Source organism: Equus caballus, chromosome 16 (genome assembly GCF_041296265.1).
Source record: "Equus caballus isolate H_3958 breed thoroughbred chromosome 16, TB-T2T, whole genome shotgun sequence".
Taxonomy (NCBI): Eukaryota; Metazoa; Chordata; class Mammalia; order Perissodactyla; family Equidae; genus Equus; species Equus caballus.
The window spans coordinates 7,636,679-7,649,012 of NC_091699.1; the positions used below are offsets into that span (position 1 = coordinate 7,636,679).

Genomic DNA, 12,334 nt, shown 5'->3' on the forward strand with positions numbered 1-12,334 from the left:
TGTCTTCCAAGCTCCATAGATGCCATTGCAAAAAATCATTCTTTATTTTGGTGCCAAAATTATCCCAAAATTGGCCAGTGGGAGCCCATTCAATCTGTTTCCTGTTTCATTTTCACTTATCCCTTATTTTTGTGAATATTTCATTCCTTTCCAGCAAAAGATGCCCTAGGCTCATCTTGTACTTTCCCTTCCCAACCTCAATCTTGTACTTGCCCGCCTCAATCAATCGTTTCTCTAATTCAACACTTGAGACTTATCATCTGCTTCCCCATTATGTGTCTGCATTTCTTTTCTCCACTACTGGGAAACCTAGGCTCCACAACCTCAGTACATTTAATCGCATGCTCAGTCATACAATACATACAAAAATTTCAGAATTGCTACACTCACGCCACTGCAAAAAAATTAACTAGTCAAGCAGACTTAAAAATTCTTTGCAGTTACTGCTGTCTTTTTCTTGAGTGATGGTATATATTAAAACTACGGTGTTCAAAAATTGCTTGAATTTGTTTATTTCTTTTATGTGATTTTGATATTCATTTGAAATACAAATAGGCTCATTTATTACTTTGTTTTCAATTTCAAAGGTTTTTTCCCCATCCTTGTTGATTTAACTTTATTTTTTAATATATTAAAAGTTCCAAATGAAAACTGTACAAATGTCACCCTTCTATCACTTTCACTCTATTCCCTCCCACTCCTGTAGTCAACCATTTTATTAGTTACTGGTTATCTTTCTTTTGATTGTTTTTCCAAGCCAGCAGAATACCGTTTTTGGCTTGACTTCTTTCTGATTTCTTCTGTGTCTGATCTGTATACACTTTTAAAAGTGCTGACCCTGAGGGAACTCTCCCTTTTGATGATCTTATAGTCAACTAATTAGGGACCTTAATTACAGCTGGAAGACCCCCTTCAGCTTTGCCGTGTAATGTAACCTCATTAAGAGAATTATATCCCACCATATTCAAAGGTCTTGGCCACATTCATGGTGGATATGAGTTGTGTCCTTGGATCTAACCATAGCCCACATCAGCTGAATCACACTTGGAACACTTGCAGGACATTCATCTTGTTAAAAAAATGACACTTATTAATGATGGTAAGGATGACTTTATTCAAGGGAAAGACTATTGCAATAGGTATAGGGACCACTGCAATGGAGTTTGGAGCTGGGGAGAGAGATTGAGCACAACTCTGAACACAATAAGGGCAAGTGGGAATTTATAGCCAAGGAGCAGGGTGGGGGTCAGTGGATGGAAAATTACGAAGAGGAAACATCAGGAGTAAAAGGAGCATTCTGGCTAAAGCAACCTAACAGGATTCTTGCAAAAGGCAAGTCAGAGTGATCAGACATCACCTGGAGGATGGTCGAGGATGAGGAACCTGGTCAGATATTGAAGGTGAAGGAGTATAGATAAAGTGATTTAGGAGGACTGTTGCCAAAATTGGAGAGTGCGGAGAGGAACAGGAAGCCCATGTGGAAATAAATGAAGGAAAGTCTCATTTAAAATGGAGTCAGGAAACCCTGAAGGGGGCCCCCTTCATGCATGTATTAGTCACTGCAGCGTGTGTAACCAGTACGAAGAAAGAAGATAACAAGGTCTATTTGTATAGAATTCTTTGTATAAAATTCTTTCAGTCTCCACTTCTTATCTGTGATGATAAGAATGTTAATTTTCTTCTGGACAAAGGAGGACATTTTTCACGTGGGAATTTCGTCTCCTGCTTTAAAAAGAAAGGAAGGAAGATTCCTTCAGCCCCAGCAACAATGCACTAACCACCGCTTGCAGCCTTTAAGAAACCACCACAACCTCAAACTCTTGCTCTCCTCCAATGAACTTTTATTCAAAACAATCCTCCCTAATTTCCTCCTAAAACCCAATGAAAGCTGAACTTGCCTTTGTCTCTTTGGATTTGCCTATGGTTTGCCATAGCCTGCTTCTTATGAATTTCAATTTCTCTGCTATTTCCAAATAAGTTCATTAGTTTCAGAGCCTGGCTCAATTTACCTCTTTATTTAGCTTGACATTACATGGTGATCAAACGAGACAAAACAATGAGGAACTAGCAACTCTTGAGATTGTGTGAGGTGCCCACTTGAGTCCTTTGTGCTCTTTGTTTCTGTGAGTCATCTTTTTTCTTTCAGTTTAGGAAGTCTTCTGTCAGATTCAATCTCCTTCCCTTTGGTTAAGCTCTCCGACTTTATTCAGAATCTGTTTTTGTTTTTGTGACTGCATCACCCTTCCTGGTGAGTACTCTTTTGTTTTCTATTTCTATTTATTGAAGCTCCCTGGTAATGCCGCACATTTTGTTCCAAAAGGGGGAAGGGATATTATTCCTTGTGTTTTATAACAGCTATTGAAAAACAGAGCCCCTCAAAGAAAAGGTGTTTTAGGGAATCCAAAGGCAAAATATGTTCCACCTGGTCTGTGGGCCAGGATCTTATGTCTTTCTTGAAATGAGTGAACTTTGGATAATTTGGAGTTGTAATGGCCATTCTGGAGAAACTTAGATAAATCCTCCTTAAGGGGCATCCTTAAAAGAGAGAATTCAAAACCTCTCAGAGGCAACAGAATTCATTCTTTCATTGGTATGCAGAACATTTGAAAAGACAAAATGACTCCAAAACAGGTCTAAAAGAATTCTTAGAGCATGCAAATAAAAAAAGTCTTTAGTAAACATCTTGGCCATCTGAGAAGGTAACCTTAACTTAGTCCATTTGCTAGAAACACAGTATGGATCCAACTATTCTTTTGAGTTTTGAACTTGAGACATGACTAAAATTTTTTAAATCTCTGTGTCTGTCTGTATGTCTATGTATGTACATCTATCTCTGTATATATTTTTCTTCCTCCAGATGGTATTGCTAAAATTAATTTGTAAAGAGCTCTACCTAATTGGCTTAAAAATTTAAACATTTATATAAATTAAGAATTCCTAAAACTGTTAGAAATATAGAAACCAGCCCTAATGTTTTTCAAGTTCGTGTGATCTTGACTAATCTTTAATAAATAAAAGCTAGCTTAAGTTTGTTGGTTTAATAAAACAGGCATGTATTCAGAATTATAAATATAAATTCAGAATGTAATGCAAACATACTTTTTCTACCTGGGTTTACTAGTCAGATAAGCTCATGCTATTTCTGCTACAAAATTTGTCAACAAGAAAAAGAACTTAAGATGATGGTTAACTATTTAGTGTCTAATCCAAGCATAATTGTCAAAAGCAAATAATTTACATAAGTGTAGATAAGATCAAAGTTTATGCTAAGTTAAACTAAATAAAGTATATTCATTGAATATCTAAATTATTCCTAAATACAATAAATGTTAAATACTAAACATAAGTTTATCTACTTTTGGCTTTCTAATTTTTACAGAAAGACAAAAGATATTTTGGTCTCCTAATAAACACATTTTATGCCACATTAAAAAATATTATGAGGAAGAATATACTTCTAAAAATTTTGAAATGTATTTATAAATTGCTAATCTACTACAGGATGCTAAAATATGAGAGTTCACAATTGCCTGCTTCCTAGTTTTCACTGGAAAGCAAACATTACACATAGTCTAAAAAGATGGAAGAAGAGCCGAAAATACAAAGTGGACCAAAGAGAAAATGTCAGAACACTTAAAGTAATGAGCATGAATTAAGTCTGCACGAACTGTGTGCACAATTCAGACAAAGCCATAAGCACGCCTTTGAAAAAGTAGAAGTAGTGGAACTCCAATGAGAGTTTCTCCTACTGTGGAATGATTTACTTACAGTCCTTCTCATCCTTCCAACTGTGGTAACAGACCATTGGTGAGTTATAATTAATATTTATTTAAATAGAAAATATACATGTTATCTATATTTCTCTAAATAGATAAGTGGGTAATATATATATTCAATTTTATCTATATTCATAGATTTATTATAGAATTATTTATCTATATATAAATAAAAGAATAATTATATAAAGTACAAAATAGAGGTGTATACTGAAAATAGGAAATACACGTCAGTTTATTAAACTTTTATTTCAATTACTTTTATTGTTTTATATGAAGGTATGTGCTGAGTCATTATACATACTCTTTTTTTTGAGTAGATATTTCAGTTTTTGCAGGGAAAGATTCACCCTGAGGTGCATCTGTTGCCAATCTTCCTCTTTTCCTTTTCTGCTCCCCGAAGCCCCAGGACATGGTGGTATATCCTGGTTATAGGTAGTTCTAGTGCTATGTGAGCTGCCACTACAGCATGGAATGGAAACTGACAGACGGGTGGTGTGGTTCTGTGACTGGGGGTGAACCCAGGCTGCCAAATTGGTGAGCACCAAACTTTAACCACTAGGCTATCAGGGCTGGCTTTACACTATATTTCTTAATGTGGAATAATCCAACATGTTTGAAAGCCACTGCTCTTATACTACAGTAAGTTGAGCAACAAAAGGCTCTGTGTGGCCAGTTTAAAAAGCCTGTACAAGAACAACCACCCTTTCTGTCTCATACACGCACAGTGATAACTCCTCAAGGCCAGGCTATAATCACTCCTTAATAGGCTCATACTTTGTTGCTTTGTCTTCTCAGATTTATACAGCCTGGCAGCAATCTTTATTTAAAATAACTTTCTCCATTTCTTGTAACTTCATGGATGGTTGGGATGGCTTCCCCGATATCTATAGCTCTGCCATCAATTTAGAAATTCTTGTCCCATCTTTCAAATTTTCATGCTGCCTACTCAACTTATAGCAACCCTCTTCACAATAATGTGGGGATCTTGCTGCCCCTACCTGTTCTATAATTTCCAGTCTAGCAAAGCAATGTTAGAATAACCCTGTAGACACAAGTAAATTTCATATGGCAATTTCCAAAAACCATATGGTTTATTTTAACCATATTATGTAGGAAGAGTTTACATATATTTAAAGTAATGCACATGCAGTTATGCTATCCTCTAAGAGTAAATCTATAATTATTCTGTCACAACTGCCTTGCATCACTTCTTTTCTAGATAAACTTTGTAAATTTTTGAAATTGAGAAAATGATTATGTATGAAAAGTAGGCAAAGAAAGTAGGCTGTGTGTTTTCAATAAAAGAAGTATGAGGAATGAAGATGCATTTTTGTTCAAGGAAAAAGGAGAATAATTTTGTCCTAAAATAAAGTGATTGTTCCAGAATAAGACAGAAAAAGATAGGATAAAACCAAAATGGATGTAGAAAGTTGTAGAAGGTTTGTGGAAAAGGAAACTTGAGAAAGGAATGTTATGTGTGGTCAAGCTAAGATTGGAATAGATTTATTTAAATTAAAAAGAAAAAAAGGGAATTTTAATATCAAAAATACACTGATGCAAAGTTAGAATTTGGTTTTCTCTCTGTTAGGACAAAATTTTCTTAGATTACTAGTCTGCCCTTGGTTAAAAAAAAAAAAAAAACAGTTTTCCTTTACCTTTAGTGTAATCTGCCTAGGAAGCGAAGATTCTGTGTCTTATGAAAATGTTTCCTGTGCTCCATGTTATCTTTATCAGAGCTTTGATTACTTAGAAAAACTAAGTCTTCTCAATATTAAAAGAGCTAAAGCTTTTCACAATTGTATGACTTTCTGTATTTGCCTTTAAAATCTTTTGTCACTTTAGTTGAATGGATAGCTAAGTATTGCTTCACAGTGACCTTTTTGATCAAATGTTTTAAAACCTTTTCTTATTTTTGACAAGCTTCCCAAGAATCAAATTATAAATAAAATCTTCTTGACCTTGAACTAACTTTGGAATTTTCCAGAGGGCCCCTGAAACATCTCAAAAGATTTGTTCTTTCTCCTTATAAAAGAGAGACATTACACTAATTAGGTTTATTTGGTATGTTAAATTATATAGGAAGCACTGTCCAATAAATTATGATAAATCTTTTTTAGGTTATATTGTATGGATGAATTTTATTAATATAAGTATTCTAGAAATTATATGAAATTCTTAAAATTATGATATAATGTTATCAGTCATAATTCTAACACTTAAGGTATTTTATATCACAGAAATAACTTGTCCTTGTCAATTGCATTATAATAAACTCTCATCAAATATTTAACCATTGCTCTTCTTAACTGTTTTGAAACTTACAGACAGTTTTAGTGTTTTACTCTGATGCTTTGGCAAAAAATTTGCTGCAAAAGTGCATCATCTTCAAAGAGATTCTTAGAAAATACTTTGACAAGTACTCTAGAACATAGCTTTTTGATAACTCTTAAGATGATAAGACTAAGCTAGGTGGGAACCTCTAAAACCCTAATGTGAAACTGGTTGCCTTGATATTTTGTTTTCCAGATTTAAAGGACCCTTTTTACTCCTCTCCTTTAAGCTATCTATAATTTGGTAAAGTGTATCTTTGCAACAAAGCTTGAAGCGTTTATGTTTTTCTCCCTACCTAATCCTTCCAGAATTCTCAAACTCTTATTAAATATCCTTATTTTCATGACAAATTATGTCTTTGCATAAGAATCTGTCGATAAGAAGCTGTTCTCCTTATGACAGTTTGCCCAATGCATGAGTAGCCCTTGCTTCCTTTGATCCACCGCTGACAAGAGGGGATATACTTCAGTTTTGCAAAGGTCTCATCAAATCCATAGAGAATAATCATACTTTGGTGAAACAATCTTTCTACAGTGTGCTCTCAGGAGACAAAAATACCAGACATCATAATCTGCTGCCCAGAGCTTTTCTCTGCTGGAAATGACAACTTCAGAAATCTCCCCTCCAACCTTGCTGGAAGGAATGTATCAGATACTATTAACCAACCCTTGAATCACCAAACTCCAAGGAATCGACTCTGGAATTCATGTGTCACATCTAAAGAAAGCACCAAATCTTGACTAGAGCTGCACACGGACTGGTAACCAGAAAGGGATGATTTCCAGGAATTAAAGCGGATGACAGCAGAAGCAGACAGCTTTACCAAGGTTACTGAACCAGGCCCGTATACCTTTTTCTCACTGTTGCTGTTTCACCTTATTTTCTCCCCCACTTTCTTGGAAAGACAATGCTCTTATCTTTATCTCCCAATCTATTCCCTAAAGGGGAAAGCTCCAGGTTTGCTTCTGTATGGAGACATTTTCTCCCATAGGCTGGAGTAAGTGCCAATGAATGCATGATCAGAAATCTCTCCCTAACATTTGGAGAATTATCCAATTCCTGGCCAAAGCAGGAGCAGCCCAACAACAATCACTTGACTTGTTGGCTAAGGAATTTTGGATTTTTGGGAATTGCATAGCCCTCGGTTAGCTACTTGCTGAGCAAAGAGGCATTTATGTGACAGTAAATATCACTTGTTGCACATGGATAGGTTTCTCTAAAGAAGTAAAAACCCAATTGCATAAAATCATAGAACAAGCACATTGGCTACAGCAAATTTCATCTGACAATATGTGGTCCTTTAATCTCTTTAGCTGGTTATCTTCAGGTTTGGGCTTCTAATTTAAGACTGTTATACAAACTGAGATCATTATTCTGATCCTCATCTTATTTTGCATAATTATTTTTAAGCTTTGTACTTGTTGTCTGTCAAATCTTTGCAAAGTTATGCCCCCAATAGCATGATGTTAGCTCAGCACTTTGAGAGAATCTCCAATGCTTACCACCTTGACAAGATATAGACTTTATATGGTATGTACCTGAGAGCTCTCCCTCCTGCCCTTCCTTGTTACCCAGATATGGCCTCAATGGTTTCCAATTGCTATGCACTTTCCCTCTGATGTGGGACATGACCACCAGGAAAATTTCTTCCTGGCACCAAGGAACAAAAACTTCTAAATATGGACAACCTGATTCTTGATCAGCAATGCTTTCAAGGAAAGATCTTGATGAAAGGGGTAAATGTAAAAATAAATAAAGGAAAATGTCATTTAAAGTGGACTCAGGAAGCCCTGAAAGGGAAGCTCCACGCATGTACCATTCATTGCTGCCTGAATAACCCAGAGAAAGAAGGAAGAAAACAAGGTCTATTTGTATAGAGTTCTTTGTATAAAATTCTCTCGGTCTCAACTTCTGATCCATGATGATGAGAATATTACTTTTCGTCTGGTACAAGGGAGGACACTTTTCACATGGGAATTTCATCTCCTGCTGTTAAGAAAAGGAAGGAATATCTCTCCCTGCCCAGCAACAATGCACTAGCCATAGCTTGCAGCCAATAAGAAACAACCACAAACTTGAACTCTTGTCCTTCTCCAGTAAGCTTTGACTCAAAACAACCTCCCCAAATTCCCTCCTAAAACCTAACAAAAGCTGACCTTCCTTTTGTCTCTTTGGACTTGCCTATGGTTGCTGTATCCTGCTGTTCTGAATTACAATTCCTCTGCTATTCCCAAATAAACATTATTTTTTGAGGTTGATTCAGTTTACTTTTATTTAGATCGACACCCAAATGGCAGGCTTAGTTGAAAAAGAGCTCAGAAAAGCCTGATAGGAGTTGTTCAAGGAGAAACACTTTGTCAGTCTTTACGCCTCACAAACAGCTTTTTTAACTTAAACTATTTTCAACATAAGAAGAAAATTCAGCATTTAATGTAAGTGGGCCTCACAACTGTAAGACTTTATCTTGCATTTGTTGAAACATTCAACTTGAGTGTGATAGAGGCAGCCCTGCTCCACTGGATACCAACCTTCCAGATGAATCTGCTCCCAGAGACTGGAATTTCATTGAGGGGAAGCAAGGACAGAACCTGAGGAGGCCAGGGCAGGGTAGGAAGCCCCGGCTCCACTCATACTGGCCCCACCCTCTCAAGACCCCCCACCCTACTCTCACGGTTTCCTGCCTCCCAGGAAGCAGTTGCAGGAAGAGTTACTCTCTGGGGATTGAGTTTCCTTCTTTCCACTTCAAAACTGCCCTTTGGGGTACCCCCATTCCATGTCCTGCACACCCTGGGTGTGTGTGGGGGGATTGCTGTGGATGTTAAAATCCAAGCCCCCACCCATCCTGCTGGCTGAAAGCTCAGCCCCACCGTGAGATGCTTCCAGGGGGTTCTCTTGGCTGCAGGTTTCAGAACTGAGTCCCTTTCTGTTAAAATCTCAACTTGGCCTTTCTAACTTTGGCCATGTGGATGCCACCTGCTGCCTGGCTATCCTGCTTAAAGCCCTTCGTCATCTCCCCTCTCTGCTCTACTCCCTGTGAAGTCCCCACTCTGGAGGTAGATACTCTCCCTGGTCCCCAGCCTCTCCCCTCAAGTCCCTGGACAGCAACCACAGGATGCCATGCCCTCCCGCATCCTAGGATTCTACAGGCCCCAATCCCCTTGTGAGATGCTCCCCCAACATCCTCCTCCTGCAGCCAGGCCCTACTACTCCCCAATGTTCTCCTTCACAGTCATCCCTCTTAGAGGCCCCTGAACTTGGACTGGGGGAGGTGACTGGCCCCTGTCCTTTGACACCCTGTGTTCTGTTCCAAATTCCATCCAACTGACTGGGCCCACCAGGGTGTGATTATATTCCCATTGGCCCACTGGAAAGTGTGACTTCCTGGGTAAGGTACATATTAATTTCATCCCTGTGAATGTCTAGATGGGATAGGAGATGAGAAGAAAGGAGACAAAAAAGAACCAGAGAAATGGAGTGAGTAAGGGAGAGTTGGGGAGAAACAGATGGTAAAAGAGAGGATAGGGGATGGGTTGGGTAGAGATGACTTGGAAAGGCACAGTAAGAATGAAACAGCATGACCTAGGAAAGAAGCAGAGGGAGAAATGAAAATAGACAAAAAGGGGAATCAAGCAGAGAGATGCAGGAGGGCAGAATAGAGAAGAGGGTCTTGATCAACAGTAGCAACATGGGCGACATCCAAATTTATTAGACGCTGTGATGGTTAATTTCATGTGTCAACTTACTTGGGCTAAGGGATGCCCAGATAGCTGGTAAAACTTTATTTCTGGGTTTGTCTATGAGGTTGTTTCCAGAAGAGATTAGCAAGTGAATCAGTTGACTCAGTGAAGAAGATCGTCCTCACCAGCGAGGCTGGGCATCACCCAATCCATCAGGGCCTGAATAGAACAAACAAGCAGATGAAGGGCAAACTTGCGCTCTGCTTGAGCTGGGACCTCTGTCTTCTCCTGCTCTGGGACGTTGGCACTCCTGGGTTTTAGGCCTTTGGACTCAGACTGTGACTTACACCATGGGCTCCCCAGGTTCTCAGGCCTTCAGGTTGAACTGGGGCTATACCACCTGCTTTCCTGGGCCTGCAGCTTGCAGATGGCTGAGGCTAGGACTTCTCAGCTTTCATAATCGTGTGAGCCAGCCCACCTAATAAAGCTCATTCTAGATACCGTATATATCCTATTGGTTCTCTTTCTCTGGAGAACACTGAATACGGATGCCATTTAAATTTCCAAATTATTTTTCCCTTTACATTTATTTTGTCAGACTCAGATTGACGTCTCAATGCGTTTCCGGTCTTTTTTATATGTTGAGATATTGTTTAGTGCTTAGTCGATGATTTTATGTACTTTAATCTGTACTTGGTAAGGATATTGATTTATTTTATATTAACAGACAAGCGTAGGTTAACCAGATAGTCTGATATTCAACAGATTTTCTTCCTCATGTTATCCGTTAGATTGATGGGCTGTGAGCTAAAGTCTCCAAAGAAGCATATGTTCTCTTCAAGTTCCTTTGGTCCTGTCTCTGCAGATGTTGAAGAATAGGCTGAGTTGATACGGAACTTGAAACCAACAGAGATCATCTGTTCATGGTGAATCAACTGCTCAGAGTTATTTTCATAGCTAACCCTCTTTCATGTTTTCCAGTGCCAATAATGAGGTCTTCTTAATTGCATATTTTTCACAGTTTAATGTGATTTTCTGGAAAAAAGCATTGAAATGATTGAGATCAATGTGATTAAAACCAGGAAAGAGAAGTCTCTCTCACTCAGGAGTATGAAATGTGGTCCGGAATCTTTAGCCTGTGCTAGTTACTCTCTACTGGCTTCTCCTACTCATCTCCTTGCCTGACTGAATATACACACAAGTCACAAGACTGGATGGGGGGAGAAAAAATGTTTTTCCTCAAATTTTTCTTATTGTGGTAAAATACACATAACGTTTACCATCTTATCCATTTTTAAGTGTACAATTCAGTGGCGTTAAATACACTTATAATGCTGTGCAACCACCACCATCAGCCATCTCCAGAACTCTCTTTATCTTGTAAAACTGAAACACTATATCCATTAATCAATAACTACCCATTCCTCCCTGTCCCCATCTCCTGGCCACTACTGTTCTACTTTCTGTCTCTATGATTTTGACTATTCTAGGTACCTTAGAGAAGTGGAATCATGCAGTATTTGTCTTTTTATGACTGAATTACTTTGCTTAGCATAATGTCCTCAAGTTTTGTTCCTATCATAGCATAATTCCCTTCCTTTTCAAGGCAGAAAAGTATTTCATTGTATGTATAGACCATAGTTTGCTTATCCATTCACCCATTGATGGACACTTGGGTTGCTTCCACATTTTAGCTATTGTGAATAATGGTGCTATCAACATGGGTGCATTTTATTTAAAATCTCTTTTGTCTAATATTAGTATAGCCATCCCTGCTCCCTTTTGGGTGGTATTTGTGTAGAACATCTTTTCTATACTTTCACTTTCTATTTGTATCTTTCTATCTAAAGTGAGTCCCTTGTACACAGTAAATTGTTAAATCATGTTTTTTAATCGAGTCTGCCAATTAAATAGTTTGATCCACTTACTTTTTTTTTTTTAAAGATTGGCACCTGAGCTAACATCTGTTGCCAATCTTCCTCTTTATTTCTTTCTCTCTCTCTCTACTTCCTTCCTTCCTTCCTTCCTTCCTTTCTTCTCCCCAAAGCCCCCCAGTACATAGTTGTACATTGCAGTTGCAGGTCCTTCTGGTTGTGCTATGTGGGATGCCACCTCAGCATGGCCTGATGAGTGGTGCCATGTCCATGCCCAGGATCTGAACCAGCAAAATCCTGGGCCACCAAAGCGGAGTGTGTGAACTTAACTACTCAGCCACAGGCTGTCCCCTGATCCACTTACTTTTATGTAATTACTGCAAGGGAGGGACTCGCTTCTATCATTTTGTTATTCATTTTCTATATGCCTTAGCACTTTTTTTGTCCCTCATTTCCTGCATTGCTGTCTTCCTTTGTGTTTAGCTGATTTCCTGGAGTGAAATATTTAAATTCTTTTCTCATTTCCTTTTGTATACATTCTATAGGTGTTTCTTTGTGGTTACCATGGGAATGACATTTAACATCTTAAAGTTATAATACTCTAATTAGAACTTATAGCAGTTTAACTTCAATAACATACAAAAACTCTGCTCCTTTACAACTCTGTTCCCAC

General features: G+C 38.2%; 1 long non-coding RNA gene across 1 annotated transcript; it reads left to right on the top strand.

Annotated features, from left to right (window-relative positions):
• The first annotated feature begins 1,755 nt into the window (after positions 1-1,755).
• LOC138918111 (uncharacterized) lies at positions 1,756-8,368 on the top strand. Its single transcript, XR_011427100.1, has 2 exons — positions 1,756-2,248; positions 6,645-8,368. It is a non-coding gene; the product is annotated as an uncharacterized lncRNA (long non-coding RNA).
• Positions 8,369-12,334: the final 3,966 nt, after the last annotated feature.